At 39.6% G+C, this 21,927-nt stretch overlaps 1 protein-coding gene across 1 annotated transcript in view; it reads right to left on the bottom strand.

The window, feature by feature from the left end:
• TENM4 (teneurin transmembrane protein 4) overlaps positions 1-21,927 on the bottom strand; it is a 2,938,802-nt gene that overhangs the window by 1,619,617 nt on the left and 1,297,258 nt on the right. The window contains exon 6 of the mRNA XM_047690277.1: positions 9,623-9,697. The gene's annotated coding sequence lies outside the window, so the exon portion shown is untranslated. The remainder of the gene's footprint in view (positions 1-9,622; positions 9,698-21,927) is intronic.

Here is a 21,927-nt window from a genome sequence, read left to right as displayed (position 1 = left end):
AGCCCAAAAATGTGGGCAAAGACTGGCTCAGCTATTCAATGCCTCCATGACTAAAGGCAAGCTATTTAATCTTATGAAATCTAGTTGTTGCATTGGTGATGTAAAAATACCAATATGTAATACGCAGGATTGTCACAATAACTCAAATAAATAATGGACAGGAAGCTCCCATCCCTCTCCCTGGTAGGCTGCATGGCACTAATAGAGAAGCTGACTATTGGCGAGGTTTATACTTGCCTTGATAATGTATGGCCCCTTTAAGTAATGCAGAGTCAAGTCAAAATTCTTACAGAGTTTCTAAAATCCACTCCTTTTTCCTTCAATTCAAGTCAGCAGAAAAGACTTAATGTTTTTCTCCATGAGAATTCCGCAGAAGAATAAGACGAGTCATCACCCTCTGTCTGGACCTCAGTGTAGGAAGTCCGTGTTGAGCTCTGTACCAATGCCTGTTCATGCATGTTAAGTGGCTCCTTATACTGGGAAGTGTTCATTGCTTCTGGGGAATAAACCAACAATGCATTTCAGATCCCTTTGAAAGGGAGGACAATGAGCTGAAGTTGTCTGGATAGGAGGCAGAGAAGAGCAAAGGAGAGGAAAAGTATTCTACTGATTCCTAATTGAGAACTAATGACAATGCCTTTTATTTTTATAGCATTTACAGTTTACAAAGAATTTTATATGGGTACAATCTCCTCCTTCCAATCCTGGTTGGGGGTCAATGTAATTAATTACAATGTAATGATGAAGAGACTGAGAATCTAATAAATGGTATATTAGTAGAAACTAGTTAGCAAAAGATCCCAACTCAATATCAAAGTCTTTAGGTCTTTATCCTAGGAACACTTTTACTATACCTCATTGGCAATCCAAGTACAAGATGGCAGAGGTGAAATAAATGCTTTATTAGAACAGCTGGCACCAGAATTTCCCTTAGGACTATATTATCTTGGGAAAATATATCGTGATTAAAAAAAAAAAAAAACATGGAGAAGATGAGAATCTGTGGGGAAGCATGAACCAAGGTATAGTTTAGGGAGAGACAATAAGAGAGACACCTCTTTACACCCATTCCTCTTGGTTTTGTTTGTTTGTTTTATTTTGTTTTTGCTTACTTTAGCAGTTATATGTGGAAAAAGAAAAGTTAATATTTTATATGATACAAGTAGACAGATTGTATCAAGATATAAACCTGAACATTACTGATGCTGCTGATGACATAAATTTAGCTTTCCTCATCAATGAAATCTGCTTTTATATTTTATATTGTACAAAATGAAACAAGTCAACATATCCAGAGGTCTTTGGGAAAGCAGAATGCATCCAGATGGCCCAGGTAAGAAAAAGACAAGAAGGAGAGATGAGTTTGTCCAGGCTTGAAATGAATGTCTCTTAAATAGATTTGTCAATGTTCTCACTGACAGTAAGGGGCCATCAGCTTTCCCTAACTTAATTTCACTTCCCGCTGTTTATACTAGAATAGAGTTACAGTGTAGTTGTTTTCTTTTCATTATAATCTTGGCCATAAGGAGTCACTGGTTTCAGAGCTCCCAGTCATAAGTAGTAGTGTTTTAGACACAGTCCTAGATCAGGTGCTAAGATATGTGGGTTGAAATCCTCCCTCTGCCCCTAGATGATTTTCTTCACCTCTACAAGTTTCTCCATTTTATCTCTAATTATCCTGGAGTTTTAGCTAGATTTCAGATGTTCACGTGAAAGACTGGAGTTCTGAGTCTGTTCAGAGTTCACTTCCTTAAGCTGATTAGCAGAAAGGTTCCTTAACCTAGGCCATATCTACCCTTTTGGGAAAGAGAAAAGACAGGAGAAAGATTATTTCAAAACGTGGATCCCAGGATCAGTGGTCCAGCATCAGGATCTGCCTGGGGCCCGTTAGAAATGCAAATCCTGGGGCGCCTGAGTGGCTTGGTGGGTTGAAGCCTCTGCCTTCAGCTCCAGGTCATGATCCCAGGGTCCTGGGATCGAGCCCCACTTCGGGCTCTCTGCTCAGTGGGGAGCCTGCTTCCTCCCTCTCTCTCTCTGCCTGCCTCTTTGCCTACTGTGATCTCTCTCTCTCTGTCAAATAAATAAATAAATAAAATCTTAAAAAAAAAAAAAAGAAATGCAAATCCTCAGGACTCACCCCAGACTTACTCAATTATGACTCCTGGGGGTGGAGCTCCACACCTGTGGTTTATCAAGTCTTCCATGCAATTCTGATACTCACTGAAGCATGAGAACCATGGTCCTATGACCAGGGGTGAAATAAAAAATTAGTCCATGCTGTCTCTCAGTTTGGTTCCCTTGTCCACCCCGTTGGCCTCATACTGAAAGCCCTAGTAGTGAGAGAGATGAGAGTGTTTCTCATCTAATGCTTCCTCTCTATGAGCCTAAAGAATGCTATGCCCATCTTTAGCCTTTTATAAATATGCAGTAATTGTGCCAGAAAGCAAATCAGTCCAGTAGTCCACAACACTGCTTTGGTTTCTGACAATCCATGATTCCCTAGAGATTCCTCTATGCCCATCCTAGGGGACCTTAACTTTCTCATTCTCAACCCCAAACTCTACATATATTCTGTACATTCTGCAATGTGCACCTATATTCTTTTTTATTTCATAATCACTACAACCGCTCAAGATGCTAGAACCTGCCAGCCCAACTCCATCCTGATGGATCATCTAGACACCTGTAAGCTTTCCTATCTTCTCTAGAAGAAATGCAATTGAAGCTTGGGTGAATGTTGGGGTCACACTCTTCACCTGCAATGGTGGTTTGGCAATACCCATCTCCTTTCTGTGTCAGAGCACACAGAAGCTAAAAGAACTATTTTCTGCCCATTTGTTCAGGTTAACCATGCAGTTAGTTCTCACAAATACTTCCAAACACACTTGGGGTATTTATTAGTTTCTGTGCCATATGTAGTAGCTCATTTGTAGCAAATCTAGTCTCACTTGACTGCATTTCTTTTCTGGGTGGAAATTGCTAAAGAGAGTAAAAAGGTCCAAAAACTGGTTAAAGAAAACCAAAAGTGATGAGTTCAGTGGGATGCAGTTATAAAAGGTGTGCCTATTAAGGACTGGCAGAAGATCAGTAGATATTCTCTGTGGGAGATAAACCTCTGAGAATCATTAATGACAAGTAGTGGTTTAATCCTTGGGCCTGAGATTCCCCAGGCAGATTGCACAGAGTAAAAAGCAACATAAAAAAATACCTGCCTAGAGTGAGAGGCAAGATGGCAGAAGAGTAGCAGGCTGAAAAGACATCAGATCCCAGGAGTTCAGCTAGAAAGCTATCAAACCATTCCAAACACCTACAAACTCAACAGGAGATAGCAGAGAAGAAGAGCAGCAATTCTAGGAACAGAAAATCGAATGCTTTCTGAAAGGTAGGATGTGTGGAGAAGTGAATCCAAAGTGATGGGAAGATAGATGGTCGGGGGTGGGGGTGGCTCCTGGCAAGCGGCAGAGCAGTGGAGCACAAAATCAGAATTTTTACAAGTCTGCTCCACCGAGGGACATCACGCCAGAGGATAAGCAGAGGTGGAGCGCTTGTAGGGACAATGTGGTCTCAGGTCCTGCAGGGTCACAGAAAGATCTGTGTGTCTGATCTGTGGGTGTCTGAGTGTGGCAGAGTTGCCAGTATCAGAGTGGGGAAGCCGACTACAGAGACGCTGACTACAGAGACAGAGCCGAAGAGTGTGCTTTCAGATCGGGGTAACCTTAAACCATGATCCAAGGCACACTTGGACCACTGCTCCTTGAGCAGGGAGTCCACAAGTGGCAGATCTGGAGAGACTCACCTTCCTCCTCTGGGAGAAGCAGCATGGCAGGAATCTGCTGGGTTTGGACTCCAAACAGGGCCGTGCACCAGAGACAGAAATGCTTGGTCACAGGACAGGTGAGCACGGAGTGCGGCCGGAAACCAGGGAGACAGGAGTGATTGACTGCTTATCTCTGAGGGTGTACTGAGGAATGGGGCCCTGAGTTCTCATCTCCTATGGGCCAGAGACTGGGAGGCTGCCATTTTCATTCCTGTCTTCCAAAGCTCTACAGAAAGCATTCAGGGAACAAAAGCTCCAAGAGCAAACCTGAGCAGATTACTTAGCCCAGTCCCTGGTAAGGGTGGTGCAATTCCGCCTCAGGCAAAGACATTTGAGAGTCACTGCAACAGACCCAGCCCCCAGAAGATCAGCAAGAACATCCAGCCAAGACCAAGCTCACGATCAAAGAGAACAGTAGAACTCCAGAGCTAGGGGAAAGCAATGCGTAGAATTCATGGCTTTTCCTCCATGATCCTTTAGTCTTGCAAAGTTAATCTTTTAAATTTATTTTTTTCTTATTCTCTTTTTTTAACTTTTACTCTTTCCTCTTTTAACACTTTTTTAACCAGTTTATCTTAATGATACCTTTTAAAAAAATGTTTTTAAAACTTCATTGTCATAGTCACATTTTTTCTCTTCATTGTATAACCTTAAATTTTACATACAGGTTTTTTTTTTTTTTCTAAAAAATTTTGGGATACAATTTTTTTCTAATAGATCAAAGAACACCCTAACCTAGCACACGGCTTTGTTCTAGTCTCCAGTCTGAGCACATTCCCTCCTCTTTTTTTTTTTTTTTTCCTATTTCCAACAAACTTATCAGTTCCATTTTTAGGATTCATCTTTACAGTCATATTCCATCCCTTCATCGTGTTTACCCTTATTTTTGTATATATATGTAAGTTTTTGTTTCTTTAAAATTTTGGGAGATAGATTCCTCTAAGACACCAAAAAACACCCAAACTCAAGTAGGTGGCTCTGTTCTATTCATCAGTCTAATTCATCAGTCATATATATATATATATATAGTATCACATATAGTATATGAACATAATATATAATTTTTTTAATTTTTAATTTTTTAATTTTTATTTCTTTTTTCCCCATTTCTTCTCCCCCTGGTTTTGGATCTCTTCTGATTTGCTTAGCTTACATATTTCCAGGGTCTTTGCCACTCTTTTAGTATTTTATTCTCTTATTCATATATTCTTATCTGGATAAAATAACAAGGCAGAAGAACTCACCACAAAAAAACCCCACCAAGATTCAGTACTGACAGCTAGGGACCTAATCAATATGGACATTGGTAATATGTCAGAGCTAGAGTTCAGAATGACAATTCTCAAGGTACTAGCTGGGCTTGAAAACGGCATGGAAAGTATTAGAGAAACACTTTCTGGAGAAATAAAATCCCTTTCTGGAGAAACAAAAGAACTAGAATCTAACCAAGTTGAAATAAAAAAAGCTATTAATGAGGTGCAATAAAAAATGGAGGCTCTTACTGCAGGATGAATGAGGTAGAAGAGAGAATTAGTGATATAGAAGACCAAATGACAGAGAATAAAGAAGCTGAGAAAGAGAGACAACTACTGGACCATGAGGGGAGAATTTGAGAGATAAGTGATACCATAAGATGAAACAATATTAGAATAATTGGGATCCCAGAAGAAGAAGAAAAAGACAGAGGGGCAGAAGGTATACTGGAGCAAATTATAATAGAGAATTTATTATTATATAATATAGAACAAGCATCAAAATCCAGGAGGCATAGAGAACCACCCTCAATATCAATAAAAATAGGTCCACACCCCGTCATCTGATAGTAAAACTTAACAAGTCTTAGTGTCAAAGAAAATCCTGAAAGCAGCTCAGGACAAGAAGTCTGTAACATACAATGGTAGAAATATTAGATTGGCAGCAGGCTTATCCACAGAGACCTGGGAGGCCAGAAAGCACTGGAATGATATATTCAGAGTACTCAATGAGAAAAATACGCAGCCAAGAATACTACATACAGCTAGGCTATCACTGAAAATAGAAGGAGAGAGAAAAAGCTTCCAGGACAAAAAAAAATTAAAAAGATTTTGCAAACACCAACCCAGCCCTACAGGAAATATTGAAAGGGTTCCTCTAAGCAAAAAGAGAGCCTAAAAGTGTAGAACAGAAAGGAACAGAGACAATATACAGCAACAATCATCTTACAGGCAATACAATGGCACTAAGTATCTTTCAATAGTTACCCTGAATGTAAATGTATTAAATGCCCCAATCAAAAGACACAGGGTATCAGAATGGATAAAAACCCAAACCCCATCAACATGCTGTCTACCAGAAATGCATTTTAGACCCAAAGACACCTTCAGATTTAAACGGAGGGGGTGGAAAACAATTTACCATGCTAACAGATATCAAAAGAAAGTTGCAATGGCAATCCTTATATCAGATAAATTAGATTTTAAGCCAAAGACTATAATAAGAGATGAGGAAGGACACTAGATCATACTTAAAGGGTCTGTCTGACTAGAAGATCTAACAATTTTAAATATCTATGCCCCTAACATGGGAGCAGTCAACTATATAAACCACTTAATAACAAAATCAAAGAAAGACATAGACAATAATACAATAATAGTAGGGGACTTTAACACCCCACTCACTGAAATGGACAAATTATTCAAGCAAATGACCAACAAGGAAATAAAGGCTTTATATGACACATTAGACCAGATGGACATCACAGCTATATTCAGAACCAAAGAGGTAAAGAATCTGTACTCAGAAAACTATAAAGTTCTTTGAAAGAAATTGAGAAAGACATAAAGAAATGAAAAAAAACATTCCATGCTCATGGATTGGAAGAACAAATATTGTGAAAATGTCTATGCTACGTAAAGCAATCTACACGTTTAAAGCAATCCCTATAGAAATACCATCCTTTTTTTTTTCAAAGAAATGGAACAAATAATCCTAAAATTTATATGGAACCAGAATAGACCCTGAATAGCCAGAGGAATGTTGAAAAAGAAAGCCAAAGTTGGTGGCACCACAATACCAGACTTCAAGCTCTATTACAGAGCTGTCATCATCAAGACAGTATGGTACTGGCACAAAAACACACACATAGATCAATGGAACAGAATAGAAAGCCTAGAAAGAGACCCTTAACTCTATGGTCAACTAATCTTTGACAAAGCAGTGGACATTCGTCCAATGGACAATCTCTTCAACAAATGGTGTTGGGAAAATTGGACAGCCCCAGCAGAAGAATGAAACTGGACCATTTCCTTATACCACACACAAAAATAGACTCAAAATGGATGAAAGACCTCAATGTGAGACAGGAATCCATCAAAATCCTTGATGAGAACATAAGAAGTAATCTTTTTGACCTCAGGGGCAGCAACTTCTTCCTAGAAACATTGCCTAAGGCAAGGGAAGCAATGGCAAAAATGAACTATTGGGACATCATCAAGATCAAAAGCTTTTGCACAGCAAAGGAAACAGTCAACAAACCAAAAGACAATTGACAGAATGGGAGAAGATATTTGTAAATGACATATCAGATAAAGGGCTAGTATCCAAAATCTATAAAGAACTTAGCAAACTCAACACCCAAAGAACAAAGAATCCAATCAAGAAATGGGCAGAGGACATGAACATACATTTCTGCAAAGAACACATCCAGATGGCCAACAGACGCATGAAAAAGTCCTCCACGTCGCTTGGCATCAGGGAAATACAAATCAAAATCACAATGAGATACCACCTCACACCAGTCAGAATGGCTAAAATTAACAAGTCAGGAAATGACAGATGCTGATGAGGATGCAGAGAAAGGGGAACCCTCCTACAGTGTTGGTGGTAATGCAAGCTGGTACAACCACTCTGGAAAACAGTATGGAGTTTCCTCAAAAAGTTGAAAATAGAGCTACTCTACAACCCAGCAATTGCACTAATGGATATTTACCCTAAAGAGACGAATGTTGTGATCCGAAGGGGCATCTGAACCTGAATGTTTATAGCAGCAATTTCCACAATAGCCAAACTATGGAAAGAGCCCAGATGTCCATCAACAGATGAATGGATAAAGAAGATGTGCTATATATATACTATGGAATACTATACAGTCATCAAAAGAAATGAAATCTTGCCTTTTGCCATGACGTGGATGGAACTAGAGGGTATTATGCTGAGTGAAACAAGTCAATCAGAGAAAGACAATTATCATATTATCTCCCTGATATGAGGAATTTGAGCGGCAGAGTGGGGGTGGTTTGGGGAGTAGGGAAGGAAAAAAATGAAACAAGATGAGATCGGGAGGGAGACAAACCATAAGAGACTCTTAATCTCACAAAACAAAATGAGGGTTGCTGGGGGGAGAGGGTGTGTGGAGAGGGTGGTTGGGTTATGGAGATTGGGAAGGGTATATGATATGGTGAGTGCCGTGAAGTGTGTAAGCCTGATGATTCACAGACCAGTACCCCTGGGGCAAATACTACATTATATGTTAATATAAATAATTAATTTAAAAATGTAAAAAAAAAAAAAAAGAAAAGAATAAAAAGAAAACCAAAATTAAGGCCCAAACTTGAGACTCATAAATAAGAAGAAAACTCTCAGAAAACAAAATCATATGATTTTACTAATATCACTGAGGATTGATGCTAGTTTTCATATTTCAAAAAGCAAATGTGTGAAAAGAAAGCTGACATTGGGCATGATCAATTTATACTGTTTAATGTTTTTGTATACTTTGTTATACTATAATATTGTTCCGAAGAAACAGTTTACAATCAGAAAGCACATTACCAAATGGATGCAATTTTGCCTGACTCATTCAGTGTGGCCAGCTGGTCACTGAGAGGAGGAAGGGCAATGCTGGGCCTCAGTCTCCCAGCACCCAGGTCTGTGAGGGAGGTGCTACAATCACATCCCGCTTGACAGAAAAGGGCACCAGGACACAGAGACAATGAAGTTGCCCAACATTGCAAATCACTAGGTGGAGTGTGTAGTAGCTTCAGGCCTCCCAAGAAAATGGGATTTACATTTCACTTTCTACCCTGTGTTTGGTAGCATAATCTGGGATGCGTTTAGGGAACTCATCCCAAGCATTCTCCAGTTGCTGCCTTGTTCACACAATACAGATGACTGAATTTATTTATTTATTATTTATTATTTATTTATTTATTTTTATCTCCTACTTTGTTCTAATCTCTTTCTTTGGGATCAGAGTCATTCATTTAGGCTTTTGTTTACTTCCCTGGAGCTTACAGTTCCCAGTCCTAAACTTCAAATTGGCTGTGGGAGATCAGTTGCTGCAATGTGATTAAAAAATTAAAGCAATGTGATTAAAAAAAAAAAAAGAAAAGAAACAAAAGAAGAAGGAAGAAAGAAAGACTATACATCAGATCAAACTCCTTTGAATGTCAAAGCTTGTCCAGACCAAACACAAGTCTCCAAATCCTTCAGGACAAACTGATGTCATTTAGCCTCTGCCCACTGTCATACCACAGACCCTTCCCCCCAGTGACTGAGCTCATCGTAAGTTTCCTTCTGACGCCTAGCCAAGAATCAGCTCAAATCACATAATTTTTAGTGACCAGTGGTGTTCAAAGAAAGATTTCATTTTCGTCTCCTGACATTTTCTCTTTTAAAACACAGGAATACAACAGATCTGAAAATTTTTCAGGGCTTTGCGAGAAGCCTACTATAGTATTTTCCAATAAAAGGACCACAGATAAAATGAAGAAAACGTGACCAAAAGTTCAGATTCAAAAGAACTGTCACTTGCAACACTGCCCTTACCTTCCAATGAAAGAAAAGATCAAGAGTTCCAACCATGTCCTCACTCCTTCAGGAAGAAAAACCAAAAAACAGCTTCTGCCAAGAGAATAATTAACAGTTGTTACTTATTGGCCTCTAATGACTCAGTTGCAGGGCATTCATAAGCATTTTCAATCACTGGCTTATTTCTTAGTACTACTAGTATCAAAACCCAATCCAATGTTTTGTGAAACGCTGGGCAGGATGGTGCCCATACTGTCCTGGATATTAACAGATCTTGGTCTTTGTTCCTATTCAGCATCAAATTACGTGTTGCTTCCTTATTTTGGGACTTCAAATGAAGATGAAGTGGGCCAGATGATAAGAGCTTTGCGTACCATATTATGAAGTCTCCCGTTTATTCTCTGTGTAATTATCGAAGAGATTTACTGAGATGTTTTAAGCAGTGAACCTTTTTAAGGAAATACATGGCCAGATGGGTGGGACTGTATTATAGGGAGCAGGCATGGAGGCCACTTAGAAAGATGGCATATATTCCAGGTGGGAGATGAGGAGATTTCAACTACACTGATGGGTGGGGTGACACTAGGTAATGCATCAAAATGAGTGATCAGTATTTGTGGAAAGAAGAGAGGAAGAAAGGGAGGGAGGGCAGGAAGAGAGAGAGAAGGAAGGTGAGGAAAGAGGGGGGAGAGAGGGGAGGAGAGGGGAAGGATAAGGAAGGGGAAGCAAGGGAGGGGAGAAAGAGAGAGTGAAAGAGAAAAGAAAGAGAGGAAGGAAGGAAGGATAGGTGGATGGAAGGGTGGGCTGGAATAGCTGAAACCCCTTGAAATTCTCCCAGGTAGTGAAATCACATAGACCATACATAATCTTTAAAAATCTTGTTCTATACTAGTAGTTCTCAACCAAGTGGCATATTAAAATCATTTGAGTAGCCTAAAAAATCTTTGATGCCATGACTATATTCCAAACCAATTAAATTAGAACCTCTAGGGGCAGACCCCAGGCCTCGGTATTTTTTAATGCTCCCCAAGGATTCTAATGTGCAGCCAGGGCTGAAAATCAGTGTTCTGTAGACGGTCTGCCTCTAGAATCAATCTCTGCCTAATAATCAGTTGCCATGGAAATTTATCTGCCAGCTGGGCAAGGGATGTCCAACCTCCAGGTTACTTTTAAAACTAACAATAACTGATACTTTTCAATCATTGCAATAATAAAATTATTTTTTGATCCACAGTGAAATGAAAAGTATTTCAATAGGATCCACTCTCCCTCCCCATATACCTAGTCAGGTGTCCTCAGTGGCCTCTGCAGGTGGGCTCTAGTTCTAACTACACACTGAAGAGTATAAGAAAAGCCACTGGATTTGTTTCTCCCTTGCTGCACAGGATCACTTCTAATGGGTACATCCAGTTGTCATTTATGACTCAGTCATGGTATAGTGAGGGAATGTGCACAAAAGGCATGTAAAGCTTCAGTCTATGTACTGTCTCTGCCATTTACCATCCAATGAGACAGTGGGCAGATCACTTAACCTGGTGGATATTCAGTTTCCTTATCTGTATAACAGGACATTAGTACTTTAATCAAAATCTTTTCTTGAATTTAGCATAAGATGTGTCACTTTGTAAATTTCAACTGTCATCTAATATCTGTAATAACAATAGTAGATATTTCATTTCTCTGTTGACATCAACAAATGTGATACAGAATTTTAAGATTAAAAGTAATTTATGCAATACCTTCCCTTTATTCTACCAGGTTTCTAAATACCAACATCCAAGGGCTCCCCGTCCCTCAAAGTGCCACGTTAAACAATAATTTGGATATTGTGTCACATTTTTCTAGGGATTTAAGGCAATGTTCAGCCTGAGTCTTACTAGGGAGTAAGTGCCCTGTTAATATTGTCAAGTCACAAGAAGGTCCCCCTCAGTAACAAAGTGTACTGTCTAAGCACTGGGATTTGTTGATGGAAATGACTAGAATGCTCGTGTTCTTGAAGGAAGCGTAACCATATCATGAAATCCCTGCCATTCGCTAACCACCTCCTACAGGTGATCCCTGCAATTGACAAATGCACCTCAGTGTTGTTACAGATGCTCTGTTACTTAAAAAGCAAACTTGAGGGGAGATAAAAAGAGCAAAACGATTCATTTTCAATCTAATTAAAGTCATTATAAACAGCCTCCCGGTGCTTAACCTTTTTTCCTCCAAAATCCCAATCTTTCCGCTGAATGCTCAGATCTGGAGCTTCATTGAGGTTTTTCTTAATTGCCTTTCCATCACTAATGGGATTCACTTCATTATTACCTCTGCCAAAAGCTGCCTCCAACTTTCAGCCCCCATGCTGAGTCATTTACATGCCTATTTATAATACACATTTTCACTAAATGGTGAAGTCACACCACCTCAAAGTTTTAGGAAGCTAAATTGGATTGTGGCCTCTTTAACTGGAAAGCCCTGACTTAAATTATATTTCCTTACATTTCTACACACTCTCTCTCTGCAAACTCTTCCCTCTTTCCTTCCCTGATTCCTTCCTCCCCTCCTTCCCCAACTCCTTACCTGTTGTTTTACCTGCTTATCCTTACAATATCCTCGCAGATCAGTCTTACTACTTCAACCATGTCTACGACAACCTGACCATTACTTTCACTGAGCAACTACTTTACCACCTGATTTTATTTAACCCTGACAATAGCCCATGAACATTAACAACAGCAAAAGAAAAGAAAACCTGTGAACTAGATTTAATGATCCCAATTTAAAGGCAAGGAAATTGAAGGGTGAGAGAAAGAATACTGTGATGAAGAACAGCCGGTTTACCTATGATCAAGATAGAATTTGACCCCAGTCCTTAGCCTCTGGAAAGAACTGAGACCACAAAAATCATGTCTTATCATAGAAGGGAAACTACCCAGAGAGGGGCAGTGCTTGTCCAGGGTCTCGCAATCAGTCAGTGGAGAAAGTATAGCAAGAATCCAGACCTACAAACTCCCACTGCCTGTTTTTTCCATCCCCCTTCACCAAATCTCCTGGGATAGAGCATTAAGGAAGATTTACTACAATCTAGTCTAAGAGAATGAGTTAGCAGGGAGAGTAGGTCAAGGACGGGGGCGAATTCTCACCCAGTGCGAGGAAGCAGGCAGGCAGTGCTCCTAGAATCCCCCTAGTGGGGCTGTAGTAATTGTAGTCGGTTTGATGGTTTGTTGGCACAAGGCTGTGGAGATACAGTTTAATGAATTCTATTTTCTCTGTGAACTAAGAGAACTCCTCTGTTGCATGTGAAAGAGCTGTCGGGATAGAGGAGAACCTGGAGACATTTTTTGGAACACTGGAGATACCTGACAACACTTGTTATGGTTTCTGATCCCATGTCTACCAAAGCTTGCCTGGTCAAGCATGTGTGTACATATTACACTATCCAGAGAGATGTGCGTGAACAGAGCCTCTGCCGTCAGAGTTGTAAACTCAACTAGAGAACTTTGAGAATGACTTACCACATCTAAGAGGCTAACACTGAAACAATGAACAAGATATTGTTAAGAAATAAAAAAAACAACAGGAGGAAGGCCAAGTAAATTACGATCTACTCCTAGAACAAATATTTTGAAGACTTTAGAAATGGTGATTTTGCAAAGATTCACTGAATGCCTATTATGTGTAAGACTTTGCTTAATACTGTTTAAATAACACCAATGAAGATATGGTATTGATTTGTAAGTTACTTTAATCAAGTATTAAATATGTTATCATGAAGTAAACACCGGAAGCAATGAGAAAAAAAAAAAAAAAAAGAGAAAACTAAGCCATTCTTACTTCCTTGGTAAAGCAACATCTAAGCTGAAAACATGGAGAATAAATCAGAATGAAGCAGAAGTGAGGATTATTTTCTCTTTGACTTCCCTGCCCCTGTCTATTCTCTGTCCTTTTCTGGCCTGTTGTTCTGTATCCCCTTGGATGGATGCCATCTGCAGAATATAGAATAGGCCCTTACTTGCCCTCTGGATTCTGGATGAGGCTTGTCAATGGGACATGCTGACAGGAACTAAGAGGACTGGTAGAAGGAGAAATGGGGTGTTTCCACCCTGTTTTGTCTCTGCTGTGAAATCACATCTCAATCAGTTGTGTCTTTCCATGACTACAGAACCTGCCTGATGGCCCCTCCTCTGGGGTTTCCAGGTCCTGGTTCTCAGTTGGCCCCAGACTATTTTGCTCTATGAGGGTAAGAAATTCCCATCTTGCTAGTTACTGAGTGTCTTTCTCTTTTTCTCTCCATCCTTTTCTTGTTCCGTTAAAACCAGCTAACCTTCAGTAAGTAGGTTCCTATGTTAAAGCCTCTTCATTTGAGCAACTAGAGGTAAATTCTGTTTCCTGTTGGCAAGCTTCACCAGGTGAAGGAAGAGTGAGAGATGGATTGGGAAGGGGTTAATGTTCAAGAACCACATATTGTTCAGTAAAGATGGGACAGAGGATGACACTGGGATAGAGAGCAAGGTGAGACTTAAGAAGGAAGCCAGACCCAAAGGGCTTTATGTGTCAAACTCAGGAATTTCTACACAAAATGTAGAAAATGCACATAACATATTAAGTTTAAAAAAAAGGATTAAAGTACATACATTACAATTTTAACTGTGTTGTACGTAGGAAAAAGAATATAAATCTTTCAAGATGACAAATATGTCAAAATGTGGCTATCTTATGGGTTTTGTAATAAAAGGAGATTTTTCTCTTTTCTATTAGGCAAACTTTCCGAAATAGGTTATGACAATTGTATGAATTTTAAAATGGACTTTTTAAGAGCAAATATTCTGAATAGCTCAACATTTGGAATTCCCTTGGGAATACTAAATGGAATGCATATTCCTGATTCTGGAATGCATATTCCTGATTCATTTTCAGCCTTCCTCACAACACTGGCAGTCCCTGCAAATGGACAGTGCTGCAGCTGTACACACCAGACCACCTAATGGGTCTATGGATGGGGAAAGTTTCACAGTGGAGCCCAGGGTGAGACTTTTTCCACAGGAAGGCTGCCTCTGACTTTCCAAACAAAGGTTTCCCGACAACAGGATGCTTCATTAACAGCCCCAAAGTGAGGGTATGTCAGGGAATAGCCCATTTCTTGAGAAGAGATGCTGACACAATTTTTGAGCAAGTTCTTTGAAGAAGAGAGACCAGTTCATAACACAGGAATGGAGCATGGTCTGACAGGTGATCTGTTATGAGATTGGGGGGCAGGGGAGTGAGTAGTGGGGTAGGCAGTGCTCATCCCAGTGCGATGCAGGAAGATAAGGTCTCAACCAAAGGATACTGCCTGTCACCACTGCACATGCAACAGTAATAATAACAATGACCAGAAAAACAACAGAAGTTCCATATATTGAATGTATATGACCATCATTTCCTGGTTCAAAAAATTACATTGCTTTTAGTTTTGAAACAAACAAACCCAAGCATCTTATGATCAATGTGCATATTGAATTCTGCCTGAAAACTTGGAAAAATATGCACCTGAAAACTTTGAGAATGACTTACCACATCTAAGAACCAAGGGACTTTATGTCCCAAAACTGTGCTTAGCCCTTAATATAGGAGTCTTCTTGCTATTATAGCACACAATGCTATTAGTATTTTACAGTGGGAAAACTGAGGCCAGGTAAAAATAAAGTGTTCACTGAAGGTGACATGGCTAGAAGTAGCAGGACCAAGATCCCAACCTTTTAACTCTGATATCTGAGTTTTAGTCACTTTTAGCCATTGAATATAGAGTGCTTTGGCCAAGATAAGATTTAAGATCACACTTTTGACTGTCCTTGTTCTGTTTTACCAAGTATCCTTTTATTAACTACTTTGTGGAGTTGCTCACAAAGAGAGGTGAGTTTGTGGTCTGATCTATGCTGACTTGAATTTCTGGTACTGGTATCTGTCATTGTGGATTAATGCATTTGTATTCTGATCTTATATACCAATCTCCATGTATTTGGTTAATGTGACTCTGTCCCTGAGAGAAGCCACCTTCACAATGAACTCAGGTAGGTACCTCTTGGAACCCGTGTCCTCCTGTACCCTTTTGGCATCTTTTTTTGAGTTCTGCATTTCAAATGGTATCATGACTGGGACTTAGCCTGGCTAAGGGAAGAGCACATTCATGAGTAAAGATTGATGCATGAATCATGCTATTTCTTAAGCAGGTTCTAAAATGTTAGCACAGATAGAATTTTCTAACTTCTAGGGGAAAAAAAAATTCTGATAAAGATAAAAATTTGGAGAGCAGCTCCCAGAGTTGTGGACATCTGTAAAAGGCAGAGACCAAGAACTCAAATAACTTCTAAACTTTAGGCCCTTAAATCCTGGCCCCATGCAGTAGTGGCCTTTATGGTACAGCAGAAAGGGTAAAGCCCATGATTATTTTGACAGGTGGCTGGGAGCTAACCCTACCATCTGTCTTCCTGATTCTTCTGTCCCTCTGCCTAGGTTCTGCCTATGGCCAAATCTAGCTGGGGGACAGAAGTGGTCACTAATAGCCAACAAGCCATATGCAAAAAGGACAATGTGCACTTATGATGTACAACAGGGAACCCCACAACAATATTACTGTGGCAAGAAAATATTGCAGGAGGAGTTTACTGTGGCATTCCTAAACTGTAGAAAGGAGTTGTATCTCATAGGGAAGAACACTATACCAAGAGTTCAGAGAGCCAGTATGATTCGCAAGGCTCAGGAGCCAGGCTTAATGGGGTTCAACTCTTGGCTATATCATATATCTATAACTCTCTGTGTGGTCCTGGACATGTTTTTCTACCCGTCTGTCTTAATTTCATCATCTGTCAAAGTAGATTAAAGGAAACGTAACTGTTAGGCTTAATTCAATTGCTGGATGAGAAAAAAGCATAAGCACCCATGTTAGACATATGTAAGTTAACAAATGTTACTTCCTTCCTAAATTCTTTTCCTCCACATATTTTCATTTTGTACATGAGAAAACAAACACACAAAGAAGAGAATGTTTTCTTCTAAAGTCATACAGTTGTGTTTGGTAAAGCCTGGTGTACCAGAAAGCACATGGAATCAGGAAGAACTGGGTTTCAATCCCAATGTTATTTTTAAAAAAGATTTTATTTATGTATTTGAGAGAGAGAGAGAGAGAAGGAGCAGGGGAAGGCATAGAGGGAGAAGGGACCCCAAGATCATGACCTGAGACAAAGGTAAATGCTTAACCAACTGAGCCACCATGTTATTTTTTAATATGATGTTGGGAAAGTTGCTTAAGTTCTCCAGGCCTTGACTTCCTCATGGATCTAAGGGGGATAACAATGCTGCTCTTCTTGAATCTTTGGCCCATAGTTATTTTATGTTGCACTAAGAAAGAAAAATGCCAACCTAAGGAATCTAACAGAAAACCCCCACATAAATCTCTGGCGATGCCATTTTTACAGGGAGATAATGAAAGGCATCCAGGAAGTGTGCATGTCACAGTTTGTGGTGGGGGAATCTCTCTTTAGAACTTGAATCCTAAGTGTTCAGGTCACTTCGCCTTCCAGATTTACAATACCGGCACAGCCCTACCCCTAACAAAAAGCCAAACGAAAACAAGAACCTCTGAAGCAGAAAATATAAAGCAGGCTCAGGATGATAATGTCCCCCTGTAACTACTAGAAGCAAACTTCACTGGAAGAAGTTTGACAGTTAACCACAGAGATTAAGACATTAAAGATTCATGTCCTATTCAAAGATGTTAAAGTATAAAAAGATATGAGTCTCAGAATTGATGATATGGTAGACATGGCAGTACGTCTCTCATGTGATTATTCTACGGAATAATGATTACACACACATGCACACTCACACGTGCATGACTGTGTGTGTGTATGTGTGTGCACACACAATCTTCCTAACTGTGTGGCTTTTGGTGAGTCACTTAGTGGATGATGAGACTGTGGTTCCTAAGGTTCCCTTTACTTTTTCATTTATGATTCCTCTTAGGATAATACATGTGTCTTTGTTTATTCACAGTAATTTAATTCTGTCAGCTTTCAAACTCAAATTAAGGCGTCCTTGATTATACTCTAAATGCCCCACAACAGTTTAATGGCTTGTTTTTCTGAAGAGTTAGGAGAAGTCAAAGATTCTGCCACATTCCTCTATATCACCTGCAGTTTCTGTTCTAGTCACCTGGTATTGCTCATTATCTTCTTTAGCCTTGAAATGTATGACTATGCCAACACTTTCCCGCTCTGAGATTTAGCTCTGGACAAAAAAGGCAAAGGAATCCCAGAAGAAGCCATTTTTCCATGCTTGGATTCTAATAATGAGGATGGTAATTAGCTTGCAACCTTTTGTTTTTATGTCACAGTACGAGATTTCATGAGGGATTAATTCGTTAAAGACCACAAAAGGTCCATATCTACTTTTCTTATCCATAACTAATTAGGGAAGGACAAAGGGCTGTTTTTTTTGTTTGTTTGTTTGTTTGTTTGTTTGTTTTTTTTTTTTTTTGGCAGGGGGTGGGTGGGGGCAGTGTGTTGAGGAAGAATGAGGAACAAGCAAGTCTGCCCATCCTTTCAAACACCAGTGCTTCCTTATGATGCTATCTGCTTTGCAATTCCCTTGCCCTGGTGGGTTAGCAGGACTAAGAGCAGCATGTGAGAGAGAGATTAGAGGTTGGAAGGAAGTCATATTTAGAAGGGCTAATCTCAGTATCTTTCAACCAAGCACACGTGACAAAACCTGAAAGAGTTCTTCTGAGAGCTAGGGCCCTGGACAGGAAGGAGACAGAAACATGTATACACCCATTCATTCATCCAGCAACAATCTACTGGGTATAATCCCAGTGCTATATACTGTGCTAGGCGCAAAGGAAGGGTTGAAGTTTCCATGCCTCCTGCTAGGGATCTCTTTTGTCAGGCAACTGTAACACACACTAGCAAAGGAAGAAAGGCTTCCTTCTTCCCCAAATTAATGAGTGTATCTGTCCTTTATCCCTTCCTTTACTTATTTGTCAGTTTGATTGATATCTGAACACATGATCTATGCAAGGGACAGTGGTCAGCGTGGCTTTCAGGGGAACCTATATTCTAATAAACCTACCTATATGTTTTCATTCCCATGATGTGCTACAAGATCTTACGGTAGGTGCTCAACAAATCTTTGTCAACAAGGATGAGGATTTACTCATTAGACTTTTTAAAAATATGTTGCACATTAAAAAATTTTTTTGATGTAAATTCCAATTAACTATTAATTACTTATTTTAATATAATGGCACTAATTTCAGCAGAAGATTAGGCTAAGAAAATGTCAAGTGATTTGTTAGTGCATAATATTTTTTACCTAAATAAGTTGATTACTAATTTTTTAAGGAAAAAAAATAGCGTTTTTAATAATTCCTGTTACAAGACTGACAATGCAATTAGATACCAATTTAGATGCTTAACAAAAAATATGTTTTTCACAAAGTACAATTTCGCTTTATATTCTATCTGAAAGCTCCTTTAGGAAGGCCCTGGGAGACTGAGTTTATGGAAGGAACACAAGAGGTAATATTCAAAAGCATAGGTTCAAGGCTGTGATTTCAACTGTTACTATTGCATAAGCACTCTGAATGGTCGCCTCTTCATTTAAAAACAAGGGTTAAGTCCCTGCCTGGTCCACTGTTTGGGGTTGTTAGAAGAACCAATAGGAGATAATACGCACGAAATATGATACCTATATTATGATTAGAATTTTTACTACTGGGTTTCCATAACAATACAAACTAGAAAAGGGAACAAAGTTTTTGTTGTTACACATTTCCTGTTCTGATTTAGGACCACAATTAAAAAAAAATCCACATCTGGCCAGGATATGAGGCCACTGTCTGAAATCCCTATATTACAGAATCTTAAAGGTGGTTCTATCTTTGAGATTCCTTCAACTGAATTTTAGATACTCTTGGCTGGTCATGCTATATGACACAGGGAGAAGAGACTTGACCCACCTGCCACTGAACGCCAGCTCTTCCACTTCTCACCTATGAGGCCATGGAAAGATGGTCTACCTTTTCGGAGCACAGAATCCTCATCAGGGAAAACAACTACCTGAAATGGTACTTGGAATATATGAGGTACACACAAAATTATATTTCCAAGTCATCCATGAGATTGAGGGGAGGAAAATACAAGATGCTTCTCTCTCAGCTTCTTTAGAAAGGAACAGCCTTTCTAGGGGCAATGACCCTTCAAAAGGATGGGACAGAGTGGACAGAGGTGACAGAGCTGAGCTATGACCGTGTTACCTGGGCTTGGCTTCTTAATCTCTCTGAAACAGGTGAACACAGATAAAGTAATTGCATGCTCACTGAATTTGGAGCATGGTGCTAGAGACATTTCTGGTAGCTTCCTCAATGCCAATTTTTATCTTCTTCTTCACTAATAAACCCTTAATTAAGTTCAGGGTGGATATATGCCCAGCTTAAACAACCAAATTTCATAGCCTTCTCTGCAGTTTGTGACATAATTCTTAATGATGAGATATAAATGAAAAGTCACTCCTTGGAGCTTTGAAGAAAATCTTTCAAATGCAGACAGACTCACTGGCATTTACCCTCTGCTCTTTCTTCCTGTCTGAAACACAGAGGCGATGATGGAGACTGAGCACCCACATCGCAACTCTAAAGAATCCTGGAGCCAATGTACTGGCCCCAGAATGCTTCTTGTTGCAGGAGAAAATTAAAACTGCCACTTGGCTAAATCACTGTAACTGAACGTCTGTTATGTAAAACTAAATGCGCATCATGAGTGTTAGGAGAACTCTGTGAAATCACGAAGTTCTTCTACAGTGTCTGACAGTATAGTGTCAGACCCTCACTAACTGTTACTACTTCTTCCCTTTTCTTGCCAAGATAGAGAACACACACAAGGACTCAAGACAAAAGCTCTGTTCAGGAGTAAGAATTCTCTGCAACTATCTTGATTATAAATAGAGTAATAACCAATTAGGGAGGAGTTAATAGCAACTGGGAAACAGATGTCTCTACAGGAAACAGGGCAGTGGTACATACTGTGATCTCCATTCTACAAAGGAGGAAACAGACTCTGCGAGGGTAAACAACTCAGAGAAGGTTGATGTGTCCAAAAAATCCTCATTACTGGAGATATAACCCTAGGGGGCTAATTCTGATGTTTGTATATCCTTTTCATTGTGCCCTTCAGCAGGGGCACCAGGCAATGTCCTGGAAGAAACATACTTTATTTTTTTTTTTAAGATTTATTTATTTATTTGAGAGAGAGAGTCAGAATGAATGGAGGAAGGGGCAGAGGGAGAGAATCCCAAGCAGATTCCCTGTTGAGCAAGGAGTCTGACTGGGGGCGGGGGCTCTATCTCAGGACCCATGAGATCTTGACCTGAGCTGAAACCAAGAGTCAGATTCTCAACCAACTGACCACCCAGATGCTCCTGGAAGAAACATTTTATAATTTGACTTGCATTGTATAAGTTTAGGTTTCTGTAGGACTTTCATTTTCCAAGAAATATGAGGGGGAAAGATGGGAAACCTTTTTTTCTTCCCATTATGTGTCTTCTGAAAGTTTGCAGGCACAAATGGAAAAATGCTCACAGTTTCCAAAGGCTGAAGCCACAAAGGGGTTAGATGCAGACAGTTTTTGCCAGCACATGGGTCCTCATAGTTGTGCAAGTCAACTAGGACCTGAAGATGATGCTCAAGTGATCTCCTGTAAAGTGTACTGTGGCATCTGGAGATGGATCACTGAGGCCTTTGGGCTCAGAATCAGAGCTCTTTTTTTACCAGCTGTTTGATTAAACTTGGGTAAGCTGCTTCACTGCTCCATGCCTCATTTTGCTCAAGTGTAAATGGATATGATGACCTAATATAAAGTTGCTATAACAAATGAATCTGATGAAAATGCTCAGTCCAGTGCCTAACACATAGTAGGTACTTAGTAAACCCTGGCATTTTATTGTATTATTTTTAGCCTTCACTTTTCTAGTTGACCATAAGTAGAAACAGGTTTACTATCAGAATAATATAACCATGTAATCAATATGCAGGAGAAAATCAAAATTATGTGTCCACATGTTTATGGAAAAAGAAAGCTGTTGAAAACTAAGCATCTCAGCTGTTTCTGAGTTTTCTCATTAACATTTGTTTGCTCTTTTTGATTCCTTTTGTTTTCTGCTAGCAGGGAAGTGGTAGCAGGTGCCAAAGTTTAAGGGAAAATATGGGAGAAAAATGTAAATGGGATTATAAATATCTATTTATTAACTCTTTTTCTCCCTGCAAATTCTATGGGGGTGTGAATGAGAAGAATGTAACTCAGGAAACCAAT

Source organism: Lutra lutra, chromosome 10 (genome assembly GCF_902655055.1).
Source record: "Lutra lutra chromosome 10, mLutLut1.2, whole genome shotgun sequence".
Classification (NCBI taxonomy): Eukaryota; Metazoa; Chordata; class Mammalia; order Carnivora; family Mustelidae; genus Lutra; species Lutra lutra.
Note: the sequence above shows the minus strand (reverse complement) of the source record. Positions and strands in the feature narration are given on the sequence as shown.